Source organism: Lissotriton helveticus, chromosome 6 (assembly GCF_964261635.1).
Source record: "Lissotriton helveticus chromosome 6, aLisHel1.1, whole genome shotgun sequence".
Lineage (NCBI taxonomy): Eukaryota > Metazoa > Chordata > Amphibia > Caudata > Salamandridae > Lissotriton > Lissotriton helveticus.
Genome location: NC_136067.1, coordinates 699,447,612 through 699,458,325, shown reverse-complemented (window position 1 = coordinate 699,458,325; position 10,714 = coordinate 699,447,612).

Here is a 10,714-nt window from a genome sequence, read left to right as displayed (position 1 = left end):
GGGCTGGGGGTCAATGCTCGTTGCGGTGCTGACAGGTCATGGTGCAAGCAGCAGCGTTACCGTTGCTGAAGCGCTGTAGTCAGTAAATTATATAGATTAGTGTGGGATGTAGTGGTGCATTGTGTAACTTATGAGCGGTGCATCCCCGAGCCACGGTGTAGGCAGCGGAATCTATGTCAGCGTGGAGTGGCATCATCAGTGAGACCAGGGTGGTGATGTGAAAGTGAAGCAGTGCCCTCAGGTCACAGTGCAAGCAGGGGCTCAGTGGCGGCAGTGGATGGCGTCGTCCGTGAGACCAGGATTATGGTGCGTAGAGGGGCATTGCTCTCTGCAGGGACTTCATGTCAAGGGGGCCAGCAGAGGCATTGTTGATGGTGTTGTAGTGGTTTTTCTTCTGTTGCAGCACAAAACACAAAGTTCTCACTGCTGTTGGCAGAGGAGCCTGAAGTCTCTGACGTTCCTGAGACTTCTTGAACAGAGGGAAAGCCCTCCTCAAGCCCTTCGAGAAACATAGGAAATAAGTTGCAGAAAGTTCTGTTCAGTCCTTTTACTGCTTAAAACAGAAGCAGCAACTGCAGGCCAACCCACAAAGGCAACAAACAGCAAAGGAGCAGTACTCCTCCTGGCAGCTCTTCCAGCTCTTCTTCTTGGCAGGGTGCTAAGTCTAAAACAATTCTAAAGTTCTGGGATCAGGGCCCCAATATTTATACCACTTACCTCTTTGACATTTGGGGCAGGAATTCCCCCTTGCTCAGTAAAAACCAGTTCTGTCCTTCCTGGTCCAGCTTCACTACAGGAGATGGAGACAGCATTGTGCAGAGCAGCCACCACCTATTCAGATTTCAGTGACAACTCCTTTCACCACTCTATCCTAGGATGGCCCATCAGCATTAGTAGGGCACGCATCGGCTCTCTTTGTGTGAGTGTCTGGAGTGAATGCACAAACAGCCCCTGTTAGGCCTCTGCCAGTCTAAATCGAGACAGAGAATCCACAAGCAGGTAGAGGCACACAGGATGATTAAGCAAGACAACCTCTCAACAATCCTGCTGCATGGGACTTACCAGAGGTAACAGGAGGGGTAAATGGCCCCCAAGGACATCCTCAGGGGCCAAATACCCCCACTGTTATCCTAAGTAAGTCCTACACAGCGGGATTGCTAAGAGGTCTTCGGAGGCCACACCTCCTTTCCCCACCACTCTGAAAAAGTGGCTCCTGGTGTACTCCTGGTTGGGGGATGAGGTCCACTTTACTCCTAAGGGACCTTGGGGGCCAAGAAACCCTCCAGGAACCTCCTGTAAGTTCTGCACAGTGGGATTCCTGAGAACTCGTCGGAGGCCCCACCCCCTTTCTCCACCACTCTGCAAATGTGACTACTACTTAAAAACAGAAATAAACTGAAAAAAACAAAGGTTACAGGGATGTTTTAGCTAGGAATTAGTGTGAGTGGGTGCCTTAGTGATTCTCCGGATGATGTCATCAGTGATGTCATTTGAGATGTCAATTGAGATGTCATCAGTGATGTCACTGATCATTTCATAAGCAGGGCTCGAAAAATCTGGAAAATGGTACTAGTCCTGCAGGTCTGGTACCTTGAAAAATGTCCTCGACCTAACAGCAAGCTACTTGACCTCCGTCTCTGAAAGCGGAGCAAATGTGACAAGATAATAAGATTTAAAGTCATCTTTATTGCTCATTTGCTTTGTGAGCAATAAAAAGGCCTTTAAATCTTGTTATCTTGTCACATTTGCTCCGTTTCAAAGACGGAGGACAAAAGTTAGTATGTTTTCCTACTCGCCAGAAAGGGCGAGTAGGACCTAAAAATAGCTCGACCTCAAAAAATTTACCTTGCAAAAGCGAGCGGTCGAGTGGATTTGTAGAGCCCTGATAAGTGATGTAATATGTGAGGTCATAAGCAGTGCATTGCGGGGGGCGCATGTTATAGTTAGCTCAGCTAACTTTAACTGTTGTATTTCACTGGTGTGGTGCCAGTGAAACCTGAGCCTAACTATAATGTCCCCGTAATCTTTGTTTTTAATGGAATTTCTAAGTTTTTTTTAATTCCATTTCCTAACTATAATGTCCCTGTAACCTTTGTTTTTTCAGTGAATATCTAGGTTTTTAAAACAAATGCTAATTCCTAACTTTAACTACCCTGTAACCTTTGTTTTTTTCAGTGGATAGATAGATAGATGGATAGATGGTTAGATAGATAGATGAACAGATAGATAGAATTATATGTATGTAACCATTCGAAGAAAGAATACTATGAAGGTAGGATCAAAATGGCAAGTAACAGATGGAAAGCAATCTTTCAGATTGTAAAAGATTTCTTGGACCAACTGCATGCCATAGAAGTAAGGCCCTCCCCTGACCAAAGGTTGTACTGTTGTGGCTTCTTTTTTCACAACCAAATACAGGCGATCCAGAATAGTCTAATTACAGCTGTGCCATTGGATGCAGAGGCTTTTAGATCTAGGCAGTGCCTTAAGGCAGATCCTGTCTGATGAGTGTATTTAATGAGATTCCTCTTGAAGATTCCAGAAGGGCTATTCTTAATCTTAAATCTGGCTCATCGGCCGGTCCTTGCCCTCCTTTCCTCTTGGCTTTGGGAGTGAGCGTTATTAATCCTACTATGAACGCCCTTTGAAATAAGTCCTTCAACACAGCTATAGTTGCATCTATCTGGAAGCAGGCAAAAATCTTACTCTCTTTTAAAAAAGCCAAGTGCAGATTCTGACATCACAGACACGTACAGGTCTTTTTCCTTTTGCCTGTGCCATCCAAGTTGCTGGAAAGGTTCATGAATAACCAACTATTTAAGCATCTTGAGGTCAATAAATGATTACACCCTAGCCAGTCCAGCTTCAGACCAAGATTCAGCAGTAAGACAGCCCTCCTGGAGGTCTCTGAACTGATCAAAGGCGCCATTGATGCTGGCGCTTAGCCAGTCATGGTACTGCTAGACCTTTTTAAGCATTCAACACAGTCCCGCATGCCAGACTGCTCAACCGTCTTCAGGAGATTGGCATTAGAGACAAGGCTTGGAAGTGGTTAAAATCCTTCCTAGAGGATAGGAAGCAAGACGTTTGGCTAGCTCTCTTTACTAGAGAGCAAGACGTTTGGCTAGCTCTCTTTACTAGGGCAACGCCGCGTCACTGCAGCGGACACGCCCACCCACGTGACCTTCACGTGACCACGCCCACTTGCTCTATTTGAGCGCGCGCAGACCGATTTCGCGCGTTCAGAGAAACTCCACTCCTGAGGCGGAAAGCCGGGAGTTAGCACGATCATTTTAAATTGCATTTTGTTGTTGCTATTGATTTTAAAGACTGCTAATTTCCCTTGTACCACGCACTTGTGACAGTACCGGTCAGCCGATTCAGGGCTGAGACGGCATCCTGTTACTAGGGCAACGCCGCGTCACTGCAGCGGACACGCCCACCCACGTGACCTTCACGTGACCACGCCCACTTGCTCTATTTGAGCGCGCGCAGACCGATTTCGCGCGTTCAGAGAAACTCCACTCCTGAGGCGGAAAGCCGGGAGTTAGCACGATCATTTTAAATTGCATTTTGTTGTTGCTATTGATTTTAAAGACTGCTAATTTCCCTTGTACCACGCACTTGTGACAGTACCGGTCAGCCGATTCAGGGCTGAGACGGCATCCTGTTACTAGGGCAACGCCGCGTCACTGCAGCGGACACGCCCACCCACGTGACCTTCACGTGACCACGCCCACTTCATATGCCAGCCCATAGACATAAAAATGTGCTGTAACAGGAAGCGCAGCGGACGAGCGCAGCGGGCGCGACGAATGCGCGCCGAAGGCGCGCATAAGGCAAGCTCGTCTGCGCTCGTCCGCGCCGAGGGAGGGCCGATGGCCACCCCCCCTGCAACTCCAGACCCACGGCCTCGTGCACATACGGTGAGATTAACCTATTCCGCCGGCGAATTACGCCAACTAAGACATCTAGCGGATCAACCGCACTCAATCCCTATTTTTAGACACTCCAACCACATTGTAGGCCCAGTGTCATGTCCATCTTGCATCAAACTTTCCAGCGAATCTTCAACAAATAACATACCTTCCATACAAGCGGCACTAATAAATGCCAGATCCCTCCCTAAACACACAACGGAAATAGCCGACTTGATCGACGCGTATAAACTTGACCTATTGTTTATTACCGAAACCTGGGGCGATGAGGCCTCAGGACCCGACTTTGCTGAAGCTACTCCCAACGATTTTAATGTCTGTAGACTCGATAGACCAATAAAAAGAGGTGGCGGCATTGCCATCATTTATAAAAGCCACTTCAGACTCACAACCAAACCTTATATATGTTCAGAATACGAATCTCTCATATTCACATTAGGCCTATCAGCAAAAACATCCTTTAAGGGATTGCTGATGTACCGCCCTCCTGGCTCAAGAGCTAAGTTTTTATCTAACTTAGGCAATTTACTAGAAGCAGTTGCGGACACCCCCCAGTTTACGCTACTAGGTGACTTTAATTTTCACCTTGAGATCTCAAATAACCAAGACACCATGCAACTTATCTCAGACCTGGAAGCTGTGGGACTAATACAGCTCATTAACTCTCCAACCCACCAGGCCGGTCACACATTAGACGGCATATTTACAAATAGCCCTCTTGTAAAAATTACCCAGATAATCCCTTTGATCTGGTCAGACCATTCAGCCATCTGCTTCACAATACAGACAACTAACACTAAATTGAACACCGGTGTACCAGCTCGATCAACACACAGAGACTGGAAAAATATTGATATTTGTCAACTAGCAGAGATGATACATAACACATTTATCCCTATCGAGCAAGACCCTACCAAAGCATCTCTAAACTACCTGACCAATCTGCACTCGGCCTGTAACAAACTAGCCCCTCCCAAATCTACACGCCGAAACAGAACAACACCGTCAGCCCCATGGTTCACGGAGGCCTTACGCATGCAGAAACAACACTGCAGGAACCTGGAAAGACAATGGCGTCGCAACTACAGCCCGACAGACAAATCCAACTACAAAAATGCCCTCGCCATTTACAAAAGAGCGATAACTACCGAGAAAAGTCACTACTTTACCACTCAGATCAATCAGGCAAAAAATTCATCAGGAGAATTATTCAGGGTAGTTACTACCTTATCCAACCCCCCGACGCCGCCCTTAGAGACTTCTCAAGCTCTGACCGATGCCTTGGCTACTTTCTTTGAGGAAAAAGTCAGTACCATCTTCCAGACTTTTTCGCGATCTACCCCTCTACTATCTGTGACTTCTCCCTCTACTAGCAAGTCATCAACGTTCCTATCTTTTAACCCTGTAGATAAAGATTATATCCAACGTCTAGTAGCTAGCACCAAATCTGGCTCTCCCCTGGACCCTTGTCCCCCTTCCATTCTCAACCGCATACCGGAAGCAATTTCCCCTTCATTATCCTCTATATGTAATGCCATGTTCGCCACGGGAACATATCCTTCAGTCTGGAAAGAAGCGATCATAAAACCATTGCTGAAAAAACCCACGCTAGACCCTCTCCTTCCAGCAAGCTATAGACCGATCGCTTGTCTCCCATTCCCAGCAAAGATTTTTGAAAAATCCATGAACCAGCAGCTGTCAAAATACATAAATGACAACAATCTATTAGACGACACTCAGTTCGGTTTTAGGCAGGGACACGGGACCGAGACGGCACTACTGAAAGCCGCGGACGAGATTAGAACTACTATGGACAAGGGAGGATCGGCCGTCTTGATACTCCTGGATCTCTCCTCTGCTTTTGACACGGTCGACCACAGCACATTGATCGACCGTGTCACAGCCCTGGGAATAGGAGGAACAGCCAAAGACCTGATTGCTTCATTTCTCGCCAATCGACCACAGACTGTCAAAATGGGAAACTACACCTCACAGACCTTCTCCCTCCCCTGTGGAGTCCCTCAAGGCTCCTCGCTAAGTCCGACGCTTTTTAATATCTATGTATCGGACTTGGCGAGGGTGATAAAATCCCATGGCATAGCACTAACAACATACGCCGACGACACGCAATTAGTGCTATCGGTGCATGATAACGGAGCTAGCGTAGCAGCCAACCTCCAGGAGGGTATGAAGGCAATAAGCTCCTGGATGTCATCTAACTGCCTCAAGCTTAACTCTGATAAAACGGAGGTGATGACATTCGGGAGCTTGAAACCAGCATGGTCCCCACATTGGTGGCCACCGGAGCTGGGATCCCCCCCCGAACCGGTGACTAAGGTCCGCAATCTGGGAGTTATCTTCGATAACAAACTGACCTTCCACCACCATGCCAATGCCGTGACCTCATCTGCATTCTTCATACTCAAAAAAATCAAGAAACTTCTCCCATATCTACCTCAGTCAGCTGGCAAAACTCTCATTAGTACTCTTGTGTTCTCTAAAACGGACTACTGCAACTCTCTGCTTCTTAATGCGCAGGAAGGAGTCCTTAACAAATTCCAGACCGTTCAAAACGCGGCAGCAAGGATGTTACTTTCAATTCCCAAATTCACATCAGTATCTCACCGCTTCAAAGAACTCCACTGGCTCCCAATCAGGAAACGAATAAAGTTCAAGGCTCTTTGTATAGCCTACAAGACCCTTAATTATCCAGGGCCTAAGTTCTTAAAAATAGCTCTTCATCCTCTGGAGCATCGCAGAACTCTTCGATCCTCTACTACTTGCATGCTGTCTGTCCCTCGAACAAAAAAAGCCACTTGGGGAGACAGGTGCTTCACTACAGCCACTGCCAAGTTATGGAATATCCTCCCACTGCATATCAAAACTGCCCCAACCCTCATCAAATTCCGAAAGAGCCTTAAGACATGGCTTTTCTCCTCTGCCTAACTACCCTCAAAGAGTATGGAGTCCTCTGATCACTAGCGCCGAGACACCCTTAGGGGTATTTGTGCGCTTTAAAAATAGCAAAAATAAATAAATAAATAAAATAGGGCAGCCGAAATGTCTTGGTTGGGGTTCCCCAGGGGCCAGCGTTAAGCCCCACGCTATTTAATATTTATATGACTTCCCTCGCTGAATTGGTGGAGTCATTTGGGCCAAAATAATCTACTATGCCGATGACAACCAGATTATTTTCATATTTGACAAAGGGGGAGTAGTTGAACAAGGTGATATAAATCCATGCATCTCGGCCGTTTTCCGTTGGATGAGTTTCTTCCAACTAAAATGTAACAGTCAGCAGACGGAGGTGCACTGTGTGGGGCATAATTTGACTTCAATTTGGAACTGCATGGGCCAGAGTGGGCACCTCTACTCTATAGGAATGTGGAAACAGTCAATAATCTGGGTGTTAAAGTTGATAATAAAGTGTCATTGCATAATCAAATAAATTCTGTGCTTGGCAAATATTTTCGCATACTATGCATGCTCAAGAAATTCCTATACTTTTTGCCGGTCCCAATACTGATCACAGTGGTCTTGGTGTTGGTCATGTCCAGGCTGGACTACGCTGAAGCCCTAAATGGTGGCCTCCCACAATATTTGTTGAGGAAACTTCAAACTGTACAGAATTCTGCTGCTAGGCTTGTTCTCAATTTATCTAGAAGGAAGCACATTTCTCCCCATTTGTGGAATTTGCACTGGCTTCCTGTGCACTAGTGTATTCTTTTTAGGACCTCTCTCCTTGTGTACAGAGCGCTTTATGATTTGGACCGGACTATCTGTCTTCAAGGATTTAGCTCTACAGCCCATTGAGAAAGCTGCGGTCCTTCAGCATTCTCTTGGCTGCGGTTCTGAGAGTCAAGCTTGTAAGAGTTGGTCGGTGGTGTTTCTCTCTTTCGCAGCCAATGGGCTGGAAACACCTTCCTTTAGAACTTAGGTATATGAAGGATGAGAAGCTGTTCAGGAAAATGCTTAAAATCTGCCTCTTTATCCAGTAAATAGCTCTTTATGCCCTTACTGTACTGTTAGCACTGGGACACTCTTTTGAGTAGCTACACGCTTTATAAATCTCATATAACATAAGATTTTATATATATAATATATAGCTCTAATAAAGATTCAGGAGCAGAAAGTGATACAAAAGGCAATGATATGCAATTGATTATGCGGCAATTAGAAAAATTAAGGCGCACCGAAATATCCAATTGGTGGGAAATTAGATCATTGGACAAATACCTCGATGTTGGAAGAGTCCCTCGAGGTTTAAGAATACTGATTGCTCCTACCTTTGAGAATTTGTACTTGTAGAATGATGCTACAGGAATGGGCAAACAATAGCACTGAATCCTCTAACAATATGATGAGGGTTCTTGTAAAATACGCCAAGAAAGACAGAGAAAAAATTCTAGAAGAGATCAAAAGACTACAACTTGAACTGGGAAGCCTGGCACATCCTGAACTAGTTGCCAAATTTGAAAAAGACTTGGAAAGCAAATTATGTAAATATGAAAAAACCATCAAAGATAGAAAAGTGACTAAGTTCACCAGAGACCGCCTGGACTACCAAAGGGGACAAATTATTACCTTTACTGAAAGGTTTGACACCCTGCACCGACAAGAGATGTCCTGTAGTACAGCACCAATGAGCAAAAACAAAGAAAAAAGAAAAATTGCTGACACAAGCTCAGAATGGAGCTGAGAGGTAGACACAGACCTCGAGGAAGGTGGGAACGCAATGGGCAACATGGACAAACCCTCGACTGTTATTCGAATTTTAGGTCTGGATCGCAATATCAACGCCAGACAATGGCCACGAAGAGGGGGAAGAGGCCGGAGATACAAACAATATGAAAAAGAAGGAGGAGAAGGCATGGTGCTACGGTCTGGATCCAGAATGAAGAACAACAAATGGAACTAACAGAAACAACCTCCATCACTGTAATGAATCTTTCCGATTTAGTCCTATCCGAGGCTGAGATAAACATCTTATCATTAGGCCTGTCATTTTGCAGTCGCACTAATTTTAATAACGCACAAACTCATATTGATTTCTTTAAATTTGTGCAAAAATTGAAATTAAGTAAATATTTCAGCAACCAAGTCACCCAAAACAAAAAGGATATGGAAAGATTTTGAACAAGAGAGTGAAGGTGACATAGTGGTGGAAGATTTGATTCTGCTTAGAGACCTGAATGAACTGGAAAGGAATGTAGCCAATACGGATTTGGAAATGTCCTGCAGAAACACTGCAGAAAGGCTAGGCCTGGATATTTATGGAACGAGTGCCACTGAATTTAAAAAGAAGTCGACATTTACACCAATCATGGCAAAAGACTCCATTGAACTGTTCTTGGATTGGGTGGTAATGGACCACCAAAGAACTGGCAAAAATAATCAAGCAAGAACTTTTATAAGAATATGAAAGAGGAAGAGAAAAATTATGCAAAAATTATGGACAAAGCCAAATTAAGAATGGACATTGTAATAAGGCAATCGGAAAAAGGGGGCTATATTGTCCTGTGGCCACTCTGTAAATACAATGACGAAGCAAGGTCACAATTGAGAGATGCGGAATGTTATCAGAGAGTCCCACATAGCAATATCTTGGAAGTAAAAACAAAGTACCACAAGGAACTGGCTAGATGGAGGGGTATGGGTCTAATATCAGAAGCTGAATTGCAATACTTGAAAGTAGACAACCTGGTGACTCCTATATTATATTTAATACCGAAAGTTCACAAAGATATGGTGACCGCTCCCGTCAGGCTGATAATTACAACCATTGGAAGCCTCTTTGAAACCACTTCCAGATACCAAGATCAATTTTTGCAGAATTTTGTTACAACATTGCCTTCCGATAAGCAAGACACTGGGGGACTTTCTGAGAAAACTTCATGAAATTAAGTGTGAAGAAGAAGAATTGTTAATCACTCTTGATGTCATCTCGCTCTATACGAGCATTGCACATAAAGATGGACTAAGGGCCATTAGATACTATTTAGGCAGCAGACCATTACGAGTGTACCAACATTCAGAAATGCTACTAAAAAAGGCAAAACTGTGCTTAGAGAATACATTTTTACTGTTTGGTAACAACACTTATAGACAATTCAGGGGAACAGCCGAAGGCCCCTGCTTCGCCCCCAGCTATGCAAATCTTCACATGGGCTGGTGGGAGGAGCAGGTGCTCAGAGTGACATACAGGAAGGAGTGGAAGGAAAGCATCAATGTCTGGGTCAGATTCATAGATGACTTGTTCATCATATGGAAAGGGTCATTAGATAGTGCTAGAATGTTTGTAGCAGCCCTACAATACTCTCAATTTGATGTTTACTTGTAATATAAGTGTTTCTACTGTACATTTTTTAGATTTGGAGGTTTTTATAAGTGATGGTATTTTACATACTCGTACTTTTAGAAAACCCACTTAGGGGAACTCTGTATTGCACTGTAGTAGTTTCCACCCCCAGAAACTAAATCAGAGTATCCCTTATGCTGAGGAGCTTCGAATGAAGAGAAATTGTAGCAAAGAGAGCTCTTTAATGCAAACACAAACGGATCTGACAAGGAGATTTAAGGAAAGAGGATATAGTCAGACCATCCATGACCAAGCAGCAGCAAAGGTAGAAGAAACTATCAAGACAAGTAATACTCTTTGGAGAGAGAAAGGAAAAGAAAAAGAATGAGGGCTTGAAACAGGATATCAGGATGATAACCGGGTACAATGTCTATCATGCAAGCGTGAGAGACTGCATGAATAGGCATTGGCACCTGGT